At 40.4% G+C, this 14963-nt stretch overlaps 1 protein-coding gene across 13 annotated transcripts in view; it reads left to right on the forward strand.

The window, feature by feature from the left end:
* auts2a (activator of transcription and developmental regulator AUTS2 a) overlaps positions 1 to 14963 on the forward strand; it is a 285358-nt gene that overhangs the window by 83861 nt on the left and 186534 nt on the right. The window lies entirely within an intron of this gene.

The raw sequence follows: 14963 nt of genomic DNA on the forward strand, positions 1-14963 counted from the left end.
CACACAAGTGTGAACAAACACAGCAGTTATAAAAAGATAAATAGAGGTGAAGAGAAAAAGCAAACATCTGTGCAAGAGAGATGTCGGGTTCACTCTGCAGCAGATGCTTTAAATTTAGCTATCAACTGTGGAACAGTAGCTGCAAATAGCAAACAGGCAGAGAATTGTTATGCATAAAGTTTGTATGAGAAAACAGAAATGCGAGTGATACACATCTTGTACTCACTCTCAGAAAAAGTATAATACCAGACAAAACACCTAATAAAATAAATAATACAATGTGATAAGGAGTCACAAGCTATCTCAGAGAGATCTGCTTCAGCAACAAACATTGCTGTATGCAATAGAGGCCTAATTTACTCCAGACAGCAACAAAGCTAAGATGAGAACATTGTAGAACCAACAATTTTCTCTGATTGAAAATATGGTATTTCCATTATGAAACTCAGAGTTGGTAATTAGTTTCCAAAATACTTTCTATCCTATGTGTTGAAATCCTCTTTACGTCCCAATAGCCATCAGTAAATAATGTTGTAAGGAATAAAAATAAAAAGAAGCCTGTGTCTGTGGCCCTTACAGGACTGTAATACAACCAATCACTTCATTCAGAGTGAATGTGGGATTCATCAGCTTTTCTGCCTGGCTTTTCCAGGATTACCAATCCTAGCTTTAACCTGTCTATACACTGCCAAACCAACATGTTATCCTCACAACAGCTCTGTATAACCAAGCTTGTTGTGGTGCTAGATACTCACGAGGACTTCACATGTCCTCCTTATGTAAGATTGGATGGATATCTCTATGAATGTGATTGTTTTGATCAAGGACAGCCTGAATTTATTTTAAACTTGATGTATAAATCTACTTGTAATCAGAGAATAGGTTGATTTGAGGATAATCTCTAGTTCTAGCTATGGAAGATCTGGAGATGAAGCTAATTCTAGCCTGAGACTCAAAGTAAACCACTCTGCTCCTTCCTCCCCTTCCTCTCTCTGCTCCTTTCTGCCCCACTCAGCCCTTCAATAACATCCCTGATGTGAACACTGACTCAGTAATGCAGGAATGGGGAGGTTGCTTGCCTGTGAGTCAGCCATAATAACTTCTGCTTGAAGCCTCTGTGTGAAAGGAGTGGTAAACCACAAGTTTGATCATGGCTTGACAGACAGATGTGACTCCCACTGCTGAATTTGACTTCTCTGATTGACAGCACCTCTCCACACGTTCTACTAAAAACATCCGAAACATGCTCTTGTCACTGAAATACTGCTTTTCAGAGCATGAGGATGAGTTTGTGAAATGATGGGAGTTTACATATCTGCAGGGGAACATAAATGTACTCAGACATATTGACTGACTGTCCTGTATTCCCTTCCTGAGCGATCACCATGACACCATGGCAACAGCAGCTGGAAAAAGAAAAGATGGAAAAAAAAGCAGATCCTGTTGTTTTCTCTCTCTACTGCTCGGTTTTCTTGGGGGGGGTTGAACAAACCGTTAGTATGCAGAGAGTTATGAGAGCCCGACATCTGCCAGATAAAGTCACAGGGCATTATTTTCATTTCGGTGCATTCCATTTAGTCGAAATGCAAACTCCCTGCAGCAAGTTCCAACTTTGTTTTTCTTCCCCACCTTATCACATGATGTTCACCATCATCTCTGTGAACTCAGCACACCTCCCACTTGAACTCAGACAGATCTCAAGTGGGAATGTGGTAAAGAGTTACTGTCCCCTGACCTTGAGCTCAGCCTCCACTGCCTCTGCTGCTCTTTCATCAGGCGAAGCCTTCGTCTTAACCAGATCTGTCTGAAAACTGTTTTGAACCTGGGACACGGGCAGGGATCCAGGGCAAAAAGGTGTATCGATCCCCTAATCGTACAAGCCACTGGATACGAAGCAGTGGAGCTACAGAAGAAGGTTATGATGTACTGTCAGAAAAACTGGATGTACTTTAGAAAAGGGGGAAAAAACACCTCTGGGTCTCACACTGCCAAACACAATCAATTTCTGATGTTCAGTGAATTGGATGAGTTGGCAGTAAAGTGATGCACAAACACTGAATTCAAATGCGGAGATATTCTGTTTTCTGAAAACCACAGGCCATATCCCTGACGCATACTCACATTCACATATAGCGGAGCACAAAAGGAAATTGGGAAATCTGTTTACTGTCAGATTTGGCCCAGATGAGCAGATGGAGATGGTTTCTCTGGAGAACCCGCAGGGAAGGCCAGACTTCATCCTCTTCTTTCCTCTCCCTGTCGTCTTGACAGTGCCAGGTCTCTGCCTCCGTAGGCTGAGAAGGTGGTAGTCTCTGCCTGGTTTTCCTGTCGCCCCAGGGCACAAAGAGAGAAATGGCCATCTGTGATTTACCCAGACTTCAGGACTCATCTGCCAATGGCAAAGGGAGAGAACAGAAATGTTAAATCTTCCTGATGAAATCCATGCATCCACACAAGTGCATTCCACGTCTGCAAAAACAAAACTTTCACAAATGCATCTGTTTGATCCTTTAATACCCATAGGTATGAAAGACAAAGCCAGTCCGACGTTCTTTTTTTTAACCTGAACATAAAGATCCAACTAAACCAGAAACCCCTGCTAGCAGAATTACATTATTAAGTCACCATGTGAAATGTCATTATATGGTTTCCTGGAATAAACACAACATGTCTAGACCATGCAGTCTCCCAGACACAGCCGTCAGTGGTTGCCAGGAAAGCTGGAATAATTGAAACCCGAGCAGAAATGGAAAATGCACAGTGACAGCACACCAACAATGGTCCAGTCTCTGTCTGTCTTTGTCTGCTATTTTCAGAGGAGTAAACTTGACTTGGAGTCGTGTAGAATATGTGGCATGCTGGAGCATTTTGTGATGTGCTGGCACCCTCTGCTGCTAGTATAAGAGAATGTCTGAAATCAGTTTCTTCAGGAATCTCGCTTAGGATGCGCTGGTTTTAACCACTAGAGCTCACCTCTTACCACGCACTGTTCACTGTGGTAATTTTGAATCTTGTGTAATAATTTTTTTCTCCTGCTCCTTGGCTGCAGTTTATCCTTACTATCCTTAAGGATTATTTTTGCCATTTTCTAGCCCCACAGGGCAAAGGCAGTGAGGGCAGTGTCACTGATTAGGTGGTGAGTAGCTTTTATATAGAACATTTTCAAGCACAGTAAATTACCACTAGTACCTACAACTGTCTACTTTAAAGGCCATGCTCAGAACGGAGCAACATTTTCATTAAAACACACCTCTGGGTTTTACCCCACAAGCTAATGTTTTTTGTGCTTCACTTAATATAGGCACACTGGCACACACAAGCTGATACACAGACTTGCACAAATTCTGTGTCTCATGCTCTTTTATTACTGTGTGTCTTAGAACCAATTTGCTGTGATGCAGGTGAACTGGTTGACCATAATGAAGTTAGAATAAGTAGAGCTTATTATTCAGTGGAACATTGGAACTATGCAGGGCTCTCTACACAGACCTATAACAAGTCATTATCCCAAGGAAACTATGCCACTCTGCAGAGATCGACTTGTGGGCACACAGCCTTGTTAGTGTCGAAGGCGTGTGTGTTGCCGAGGCTGTCTCAAGCGTATATCTCATGTCTGTGAATGTCACACTTCAGAGCTAACTGTGTATAATGAGCAAAAAAAAAAAAAAAAAGGAGGTTGTCTGTTGCTGAGGCCTTGACACAGTGTAGTATCTGCAGTTATGTGCAGAGTCTGGATAGATGCTTTACATAAAATGAAATATGCAGATTCTTCATTGCTGGGCTCTCACCTGCGTTCAGTACATTATAACTGAGCAGTAGCTCTTCTTTTTTGAAGAGAACCTGCCAGTTGTGTTTTGATTTCCAGTAATAATTAATGGTCAATGATGGAAATGCATCTAGATGCTATCGGATAGACCTAATAACCAATTATAGCAAAAAAATGTTAAGGTGGGCAGCCGCATCTATGAGTGGAAATAAACATGAATCCACTGCTTTCCTATCTAATGGCCACAAAGGTGTTCATGTCACTGATGGTGTTTGTTTTCTGTACTTCCTGCAGGAAGACAAGATAAATACTCCAATGCAAACATAATAATTCCTCAAGCTTTTGTTGATGACTTTAAATGCTCTGTCTGTTTAAAGGCAGTACTGTACTACACTGTTTTACTACACCTTCAGATGCATTACTAGTAAAAAATAGTTGCAAAGTGTCTTGACCTAAACTCCATGGAGCTGATCTGGGATCAACTGGACAGATTGAGAAAGCAACAAGTGCAACACATTAGTGGGAATTTCTGCTTAAGTGTTGGGATGAATCATTTCCACTGTAGAAAGAACAAGCAAAGTGTGTCTAGCTGCTAAATGAGTCAAACCTTTAGATTGAATATGAGTAAAAACATGAAATCTTAAAACATTTAGAATGAGGGTCCTAAATCATTAAAGGTACAGTGTGTAGAATTTAGTGATATCTATTGTTGAAGTTGCATGTTGGAGCTGAACACCCCTCGCCTCACCCTCTCCTTCCAAACATGAAAAAGAACCTGTGGTAGCTTCAGTTGTCATAAAACTCAAAAGGTGTTTAGTTTTTCCAGTCTGGACTAATGCGGCCTCTGTTGAGCGGGTCTCCTCGATGTAAATATAAAGTATTTAAATATAAAGGGCCTTTTCTGAGGTAAAGAAAACTACAATTCATACAATTTAGATGAAACAAACTAGTGAAAACATCATGAGGATTGTTCTCCATTAAATTTCTGCCAATAGTTCCCTTTCACCAAAATCTTACACACTGGACCTTTAACTAAAACACAGATATTTTGTCTATATCAATTTGATTTAATAAATAACATTAAGTGAAAGTGATTGGAGGATTGTGCATCATTATATTTTGTGTTGAAAATTGATTTTACAAAACCACCTCCATTACAATGCTGTAGCTTGCAGTGTAACCTCTGATATTTGAGCCAAGAGAACCACTTCATGCTGTCCATGTTGAATACTGTTAGACTTGCAGTGGGTCTTCAGCTCCACTTGCCTGAACCATGATACAATATGATGCAATAAAATTGCACACTGTTCTCATATTTTGAAGGGTTAAGAGCAACCATCATTATTTTTAAAATACAGATTCGCCTTTGCACAAAGGGTAAGGTTCACACCGATCAATATGGCAGTTCTAATAGGATCTACCTTTATTCCTTTTAACTGTGCTTTAGATCACTGTGATAGCCCTCCCCTCCGAGCTGCCGTTAACCTTGATTGAAGTGTCTTTGGCTCTCTGCTATCTCTTTGAGTTGACCCGCTAAGAGCTGGGGTGGAGATGGCTGCTTTGATGCCTTTATGCTGTATCTGCTGCTTCGCCGACTTGCCTGCAGCCATACAATACACTTACACACAACACTCAGAAGAAATGGTGGAGAGAATCAAGCCAAGCAACAGGGAGGGTGTAATGTGTGTCAGGGAGCATGCACAGTGCACATGGATGTGTTAGTGTGTGCATGTTGTGATATTTTGTGGAAGTAAGTGATGCAACAACGATCTGAGTCAGAGGCCACACATGACTTATCTCTCTCTGGCTCTCCCTGTACACCCTCATCCCCTGATGTATTTCCCTTGTCAATGCTACACATGTAGTTCATAGGTTGCAATCAATAATTTGCACTCTCCATTCATTTCAAAGAGTTGTGGCCCAACATCCACCAGTTCACAGTAATGGCTGATGCTACGGAGCATGGGTAATGGGATGCAGTCTATTTTTCAGGCTTGTTTCAAAGTTTTTGATAGGGCGCTCCCACCCAAGAGCCCCTGTGAGGATTGTGGTTGGTGGAATGAGCAGGTGTCCTCTCCATACTCTGGAATCATGAGTGTTTCAGCTTGAAGGTCGTTTTCCTCTGGTCCCATGCAGACTTATCCTGTGCCAGGAAAAAAAGACAAAGAGGTCCACGAAATAGATTGTATTGCCTGTACTTCCAAAGCAACTCAGGCAGAAGTGGTGGAGAGCATGATGACATGCTCCAGCATTTACTACCCTTAACACCGGCATAGGCGCATATGTATGGTGCGTGTGTGTGTGTGTGTGTGCAAATAACCTGAAAATGATTCACTGTGAAATCATGAAGAATTTTAAATAAAAACACAAAAACTTGTAGGACTATAGACACAGCGTAAAGCTTATACATTTAAAATGATTTATGATCTCATGGAAGGAATGTCATTTTCATGAAATCGTACTCAGACAAAAAGACTTCATAGTATAGTAATGCTCTAAGTTTGCAACCTCCACAATTGTAGATCAACAGGTCCTGTTGCATATGACAGTGTACAAATATGTAATGCTTTAGGCTAAAAAAAATCATTTTTAATCCAAAAACACGTCTATAAAGAAATCAAATTTATTTCTTGCATAAAGAAAATACAATGCCATATGTAAAACTGCAGATGATGTGAAGCTGGCACATGATATAAGCCAGTCAGTGCCTTTTAGCTTTGCAGTAGTTGAAAAACCTACAACACATGCCCTCGGTCTGTTTGCTGAGGACGGGGGCTGAAATTGCAAAAACAGTTTGTGAATAGAAATCAATGTGTCCAGTTTATCATCATCTCTACTTGTACATTAAGTATATGCAAACCGCCGAGTTGGAGTGTCGACTGTAGTAGATCAGTAGATAGTATGGAGACGTCTCTCTGGGATTGCTTGCGTGTTCATTACTTATCTCACCTACTCAAGCTTCTAATAATGATATTGCATTTTCATTTGCAGTAGATTTGTTCAACAGCTTGAGATTCATTCCCTTGATATTTATGTCCAACTTCAAAAGACATACATGCACGCAGGGACACTAATGAGTACAGAACAAGATGCAGAGCAATCATATGGGGATTACAAAAGGTAAGGAAGCTTTCTGCTGAGTACTATGCTGATATGCTGTTGAGTTAAAGGTACAGTGTGTAGAATTGATAGAAGTGATATCTAGTGTTAAAATCACATGTTGCAGCTGAACACCCTTCACTTGTCATAAAACTCAAAAGGTGTTTAGTTTGTCCAGTCTGGACTAATGTATGAACATGGCAGCTTCCCTAGAGAGGGTCCCCTCAATGTAAATATAAAGTATTTAAATATAAATGGGCTTTTCTGGGGTAAAGAAAACTACAATTCATACAATTCAGATGAAATGAACTATTGAAAACATCATGAGGATTACTCTACATAAAATTTCTGCCAATAGATCCCTTTCACCTAAATCTTACACACTGGACAAAGGTTAGTGTGATATTGCTTTATACAGTTAAGATAATAACTCTCACACACATAAACACTTACACAGTAGTTGAAATTGACAACAATTAACAGGTTGAAGGACAAATTAAAACTAATAATCTGTTATGCTTTGACAGAATGAACAGTCATGACAGTTGTCTACTATTGTGGAACACCCAGCTCACGTAATGAGTCTCAACATGACAACATGAGGTTTTGTGGAAGTTCTGTCAGTTCTTAAATAAATTGATGAATTAGAAAGTACATCTTTAGTAATCTGATAAAAGTCCAGTGGATTCTTTATCCTCACTGATGTGAATGGGTGTTTCATGTGGACATGTGTAGTGGTTGAGCCGCTGCTGACCCAAGTCCACACTCTCCATGTCCTGTCTCCACTCAGCTTGTCACAACTGGCTAAACACGCCAGACAACACACATGTGGCTTAGTTTATGTTGAGGATGATTTGAGCTGGAAAAAGAATCTGTCCATACTGAACTGTATTTGTGTTCTCTGGAATGCACATTGCTAAAGGAATACCTCATGGGCCCTTGAATGTTTTCTCCACCTGATTGAAGACCAGCAAAATCAGTTATGTCATGGAGGAGCGTGTTGTTGCTAGGCCTGTCACAGTTTTTACATAATTGCGATTGCCATTATAAATTTGCATCTTTTTAACAAACTGAGTGAATCCTACCAAATTGTTCCATTGCAATTTCCATGTTGTTGCCCTTCTTCTGCTGTGTTCTATGGCAAACTAGTGGATTATTAGGATCACCAACTGTTAATAAGATAAAATCTCAAATCACTCACATTCAGGTATTTAACTAACCTCATTTTAATGAGAATCTGTTGATATCAACATCAGATTTGGCTGCAAAGACAAACAGAAAATGGATTTAATTGCATTCATTTGTAGAACAATTTAACTTTTTGTGTTTAAGCCTCACTATCACCACTTAAATAATTGTTGAGAACACAGAAGCACACTGTCAAAATGAATAGTTAGCTGTAGACAATTAATGCATTATCAATACAATTGTCATTTGGGGGCTCATCCAGCATTTACCCTGAATAGTGCCATTCTGACACAGGGAAACCCCTAAAGATAGTTCAGACTGCAGATGCTCATCCGGTCTTTGATCAGTTTAAAGAGGCACATGTCACTGCCTACCAACAGATCAACTTCTGGGTCTGCACCCATCTACTTGAACTCAATCATACAGGAGTGTTCTCCTTCTTGGCCTGTCTGTTCCTCTAAGGAACATCCTCTGGTGGTGGCATCCCTGCACACAAGGCAGTCACAGTCCGAACTGTTCTCATTTCTGGTTCTCTGATGGTGGAACAAGCTCACAAGTCCTCACTATCTTATCGCATTACATCAGTTTCAGGGGTAAAGATCTCTTTACTACGTGACATTTTTTTTATATGAAACAAGCTTCCAAATGCTTTCAGAGCAGGGGCAGCTCTTTATTTTGTATTAGATTTGAAGGACAATAATAGAAATAGGGCTTTAAGCTTGTTTTGCTTTTTAATCTTGATAAGTGTAACTAATTGGCTGTAATGTAAAGGGAATACTTTTGTGAAGTATGCTTCATTTTCTGTTTATGAGACAGACAAACTGTCATGTATGTAATAATTTCTTCCATAAATTGATTCAGTATTTGTACTGTTGCATTCAGTATTCTTTATCCGTCCTGGTTAGAGCTATTTTACTATCTTGTTATTGTTCTGAAGTGTTCAGAGGAAGGATGATATTAACTTGAAATCCATGCTGTGATTAAACAACTTTGTGTGCTGTTTTTCTCACTGCCAGAAGGTTCTATACTCTCCTTCTCATGACTCTTGATTTTCATCTGTTCCTCATCCTTTTAATCTCCTCGTTAAATCATCGTTTTTTTCTGGTAATGATTTGGAAGTGTTGTTGTCTGTGCACATGCAAAAGATTTGCGGACCCTGGCTAGGATCAGTCGACCCAGCAGCAGACAAGCTCCAAGTCTACTCCCAGCCATCCTGTTTCTGAACCTTTGCTTAACAACTAACAGCCCCCCACCACAACCACCACCACTCACCCATCCAAAGTCTCTGTGAGCAATTAGTCTGTGTTTATCTCTGTTTCCTGCTTTCATCTCATCTGTCTACCAACCAATGCTGGGACAGCTGGGTCTGTGGCCTGCTTCCCTCGTAGAAGGGAGGAGAGGGCGAATGCGTGCGAAGGCATTCAGACAAGGAGGAGGTGAACTCAGACATCATGGAGTTGGCATTGGTTCATGCATCTGAAAGTCATTGGAACATGGAATCATTTCCCCTCCGTTTTCTCTTGCCTGTTCCTCTCTGGAGCTTATTTTTCTCCTGCTCAACCTGATCCCTGTCCAAATCGCCTGCTGACTTATGTAGTGAGGACAACCCACCTTTTACGATTCCACGAAGAGGTAACAGTGGGCTTTAATTGACTCCTGCAAGAACTCTAAGCATCTGTCAAATGGCCCTCTCACCTTCACAATAAAAATGTAAATTGCTCAAATGAAGAACCAACCTTCTTCAACCCAAATAGGCCGATGTTTTAACATGATAATAAAATTAACAGCAAGCTTTTGTGGTCATCGTTGCTGTGATAACAGGGAAAAGAATGGAAAAAGTAAAACCACTAATGACAGAAACTTTCCTTACTTGTGGTATCATCTTAAAGGTACAGTGTGTAGAATTTAGTGACATCTAGTGTTGAAATTGCATGTTGCAGCTGAGCACCCCTCGCCTCACCCTCTCCTTCCAAACATGAAAAAGAACCTGTGGTAACTTCAGTTGTCATAAAAACTCAAAAGGTGTTTAGTTTGTCCAGTCTGGACTAATGAAGCGTTCTCTTGCAGCTTTGATATTTCCTTTGGTTGGTTGCAGAGAGCATTTATTGTGATGCTGTTGCTGCCGCATTGGTTAAAGAATAGCAGCATTTTTTAGCTGTGCTAGCATTATGACTCTAGTGATAACACTGTCAGCCGGTCAACCAATTTGGTCCAGACTGAAACAGCTTTCAGTTGGATTGACATGAGACTTTATACAGACAAGCATATAGTTCCCAAACTGACACATTTGACTTAGGAGATCATCTGACTTTCCCTGCAGCGCCACTTCAAGGTTGGCATCTGTCAGTCACAGTGAAATATCTCCATCGCTATACTGGAAGGATTACTTTGATAATATAAGCTTGTATTTTTTAATCGATTTTTCCAGGTAAGTAACTGTGAAAGAAGTGGATTATTTCATTAAGGGTTAGGGTTTTCTTTTAAATAATGAATGTCTTTTACATTTCATCTCCTGCCAGTCGGTAGACAGCCCTCCGAAAAGAAGAAGTTAAGGTTATTGCTGCACCTCATGGACTTTAATACAAGTTCCCTCACTGCGTTTCAGCTAAAGGCATTTGTGCCAAAACAGTCTTGTGCCATAATCCCTGGTATTAGCAGGAGGAGGGAGCAGACTAACGTGGTTTCCTGGCTGTGGCCTATATGGGACTTGGGACTGTATTATCTGCCCATCAGAGAGACTAGGCTTCGACTCTAATATTTGTGTGTAGAGAAGAGGAAATGGTCTTTGTGTTGCTGGCCAATACAGCCTGCGGAGAGGAAGAGAGGAAACATGCACTTTGTGATGCCATGTCGGGCCACTGCCTCTCAGAGGAGGAGAAGGAGTTTCTAAGACCATCTGCCAGGTAGTTGTCATAACTCCTTCCCTCACCCGCTCCTCTTAGAGGAATCCTGAGGTGAGATAAACTCAAATAAAAATATCTAAAATGTTGCCCTCCCCTCTTTCCTCTTGTCTTTACTTTATGTTATATATTTTGGTTATATAAGGAGTCTGTATTACACTTAGCAGTACAGAGCTGTGTTAACCCCCAGAGCTTAATAGATTAAAGTAACTTCCAAGAGCGTTTAAGGAAGTAGAGGTCGTTTATTGCAGGAGGGTTATGTGTTTTTTTCTCAGTCCTTATTTCGTGCCAGTGGGTTTCATGGAAAATTGAAACAGGGCTGAGGTGTTGTAGCTCAGAGGGGTTGAACATCTGGGCAGCTGTAGCTGGAAGAGAGAGGAGGTGGGGTGGGGAGAGGAGTCTGCTGCTTGTGAGCTCACAGACAAACAAATACAAACAGAAATTTACTAGGTTTCACATTCCCTCATGTCATGCACAAGGATACACCTGGATGAGCATGTGCAGCCACAGATGTCAAGTACGCAGACACAGACATGTCCATACTACACACTCTCACACACTCATACTCAGGTCTGTGTTAAACCCCAGGAGAAACAGTGCCTCCGGCAGGAGGATGTGTGTGCAGGCAGGCAGCTCCAGGGCCTCTGTAAGCTTTCCAAGCTGCTTCTCTATCTGGCCCCTTTGGGAAGGAGGACTTCACCAAGAGAGAAATCAAAAGGAAACATATAATCAACCCACATGCATCTATAAGACATATCATTGCATTCGATACTTGTCCAGAAACTGGAGCATGAAAACCAATTTCTTCCTCCTCTGCCCCCACTGCCTGCTGATAAAGCCATGTGGAAACAATGCTCCTTAACCTTCCATTATTCCACTCTGCTGCCCCTGAAGTTAATTGTTTTGATATAATCTCTTTGCACACTATGTTTAATTGTCTTACTGGGCATTCAAAAGGATTTCATGCTAACCTTATAATCTCCAGCAAGTTGTGAAATGAGACCCTGGGCTACTATTTTCTGTTTTGTTGGATCTCGGCCCTCCGAGCTCTTGCAGCTCTGTTATCCAGGCGCTGTGATGGCCATGGGGGACATGGCCAAGCGTAGGCATGTGTGTGTGGGAAGTGAGCAGGCAGGCAGGCTGTCACTTAGCATTATAGCACTGCAGGCTCCCTGTGGGTGACATGAGGAGAGTGGAAAGTGAGAAGACAAGAGAAAGAGTAGAGTAAGGAAGAGAAGAGAGTGGAGCAAACAACATACAGCAGCCCACACACCAAAATACAACCAGCCTGAAGCAACCCCCAACAAGGAAACCTGCTGTTTGTTTTTCTTTTGATTAGACTAACTGCTGCCCTCCTGACAAAACGTCACTGTTAGCCTCTGAAAAGAGAATCCAAAGTGAAGGATGCTAAAAGGTAGAGGGGCGGGTTAAAGACTCATGGGGGGAGAAGACCGAAATAAATAGTACATGACTTTTATCTGGTCGGTTGTAGATCTGAAAATAAGGATTTTTCCCCCCCTTTTTTTTTACCTTTTTTTTTCTATTCCATGAAAATCTCTTACTTCAATTGAAGCAAAAGTTATAAGTAACTAGTATGGTGTCTCTTTCTACATTAATGATTTTGTAAGTGCTCCAAAACTGCAGCTACCTTAACAACTAGCAACTTCCATTATTTTATCGAGATCCATCTATCCAATGCTGACAGCCCCTAAGTGATATCATAAAGACAAAAACTTAAAATATCAGATACAACTATATTTAAATTTATTTAGTTTTTTTTTTTTACATCATGAGCCCTTTCCTGAATTTAAAGATTTTTTCCTACACAAACTGCCTCTCATGTAAGAACTGCTTTAGAGATCACTTTATACAGATCCTACACAATTCCTCCTTAAAGCCCCATTTTGATAAGCATGGATCATGTAAGAGATGCAATGAACCAAGAAATCACATCTTTCATGTTGTGAAAGCATTGAGGGTGGACTCTGTCTGTTTTTTGTTTTTTTCTTCTATTGGTACCGAACTATGTCCCAGAGTAAAGGCTTGGTTATGTTTCCATGGATGCTAATACAGTTATTGGCACTAGTGAGTCTGATTGCTTTTGTTTATAATCCTCTGCTGTCCTATGATAGAGAGGTTCCATTAGATATACTAAGGAACTGCCAAATTTGGCTAAATCCTGTGGGATACACAAGCCCATTCTAGCTGGCAGACATCTCAAGCCATAGTCAAAGGTGACAGGATTATATACACAGCAGTGTTGTGTGTATGGGATCTGGGCTCTGTGCACCGAGGGGAGTGGCAGAATGTAAACATTGGCTGGGTGGCCCAGTCTCTGCTCTGGCTGATGTGGCCTTTTTAGTCCTTAAGCCTTCACAGTAGGTGACTGGCTTTTTAAAGTTCTAGTTCATATGAACATTATTTGACAAGATTTGATAAGAACAAGTTTGCTGCCCCCCACTGGGACCCTGCGTTCTTACTGCCAGCTTTGTTTATATAGTGATTTAGTTGATTAAACATGTTATGGTGGAACTACCCTTACATGTTCTATTAAATAGCACAGTGTATGTTACTGCTAGAGGCAGTGCTGAATTTATATTTTAAATTCACAATAAAGGTGATTTTTTTTTTGTGCTATATCTCAAGTGACAAGTCACAGTCGCATCATATAATATCACGAGATTCACAAATGAAACACAACCACCACACCCTGAGTAACATACCAGGAAATGTTCTAGGGTGATGTTCAAATGCGGAAATAATGGCTTTGACAACTCTGACTGTTAAACACTGCATCTTTAATAATGTTCTGGGTGTGATAGTGCTTGTTTTTTGCTTTTTTAAATAGCTTTGTCAATCAAAAATAGATTTTCACCGTCTATAGCACTGGATAGCCATCATTCAGAAGCTCCTATCAGCCATGCAGCAATCACCTGGTTTCACAAGTCTGTCTATCAATGTAAGTTAATGCATTGTGAAAGTACATTGAGGAGGTATAACACATAATTGATCTGCCTCAGATAAAAAAAAATATATATCATAAATCAACCTTGACTCAGGAGTTTTTAACTAAAAAGTATTGCGATAACGATCAATATTGTTCGATGTGAAGATTTTTCGTTAGTAACTCAGCCCCACGACACACATGTGCCCTCAACTCATAACTTTGTATTGACTTTGATCGTTGCTTATTTAATCATGAATATTCAAGGTTCTCAGGAAATTTTTTTTAGGTAAAGCCGCTAATTCATACATTAATATTAACAATCGTTCTAATGTGTGTAGTGTCAAATCCAGAGATAATTGATTTTTGTTTTCTTGCATCATACACAACCAACTCAGAACCAAACAGGAAGATAAAGTTGGAGTGGAGCAGTTAGCAACTGAAGAATCATGTCCGAGGCTGGAGGAGACCCAGACAGAGCTGAAAGAGAGAGAACACTGGATCTTCAGAGACTATAAACACCTGCAAATGTCTGCTCAGTTTGTAGAAAAGTCATAGGTTGCCAACATTTTCACCACATAGACTTAGTTTAATAATAATGTTCTGCCTACCATAGACAGGTGCAGGTATATGGGCTGTTTCAGGAAAATGTGTATAAGTACTTTTAAATTTCATTTAAATTCATCTTTATTGGGAAACCGGGCCCCTTTTGTTGAAAAATACAAATAATGAACTTTGATGATAATAATTTTGGTTGTTTTAAGAATGCATCAAACAGATTCAAATTCATGATAATGCAAGTGGTTGGCATTTTTGAATTTATACATATAAATATGTAGTATTTATGGTCCAGCCATGACTTCTATTCAATTTGAACTAGGTATGACTTACATTTCTCCAGCTGTCAGTGTTTATTTGGCTCATAAGAACGCTGTGCCTTCGGGGTCAGACTAAGATCAGGGGCTGTTGTCTGTAGAAATAATAACGCAGACAATGTTACTTTAAAGAGGGCACAGAGAGGCAAGATTGAAATAGATACAGAAGGAGGTTAAACAAGGTCTAACTC

The sequence above is a fragment of the Paralichthys olivaceus genome, chromosome 15, assembly GCF_024713975.1.
Source record: "Paralichthys olivaceus isolate ysfri-2021 chromosome 15, ASM2471397v2, whole genome shotgun sequence".
Taxonomy (NCBI): domain Eukaryota; kingdom Metazoa; phylum Chordata; class Actinopteri; order Pleuronectiformes; family Paralichthyidae; genus Paralichthys; species Paralichthys olivaceus.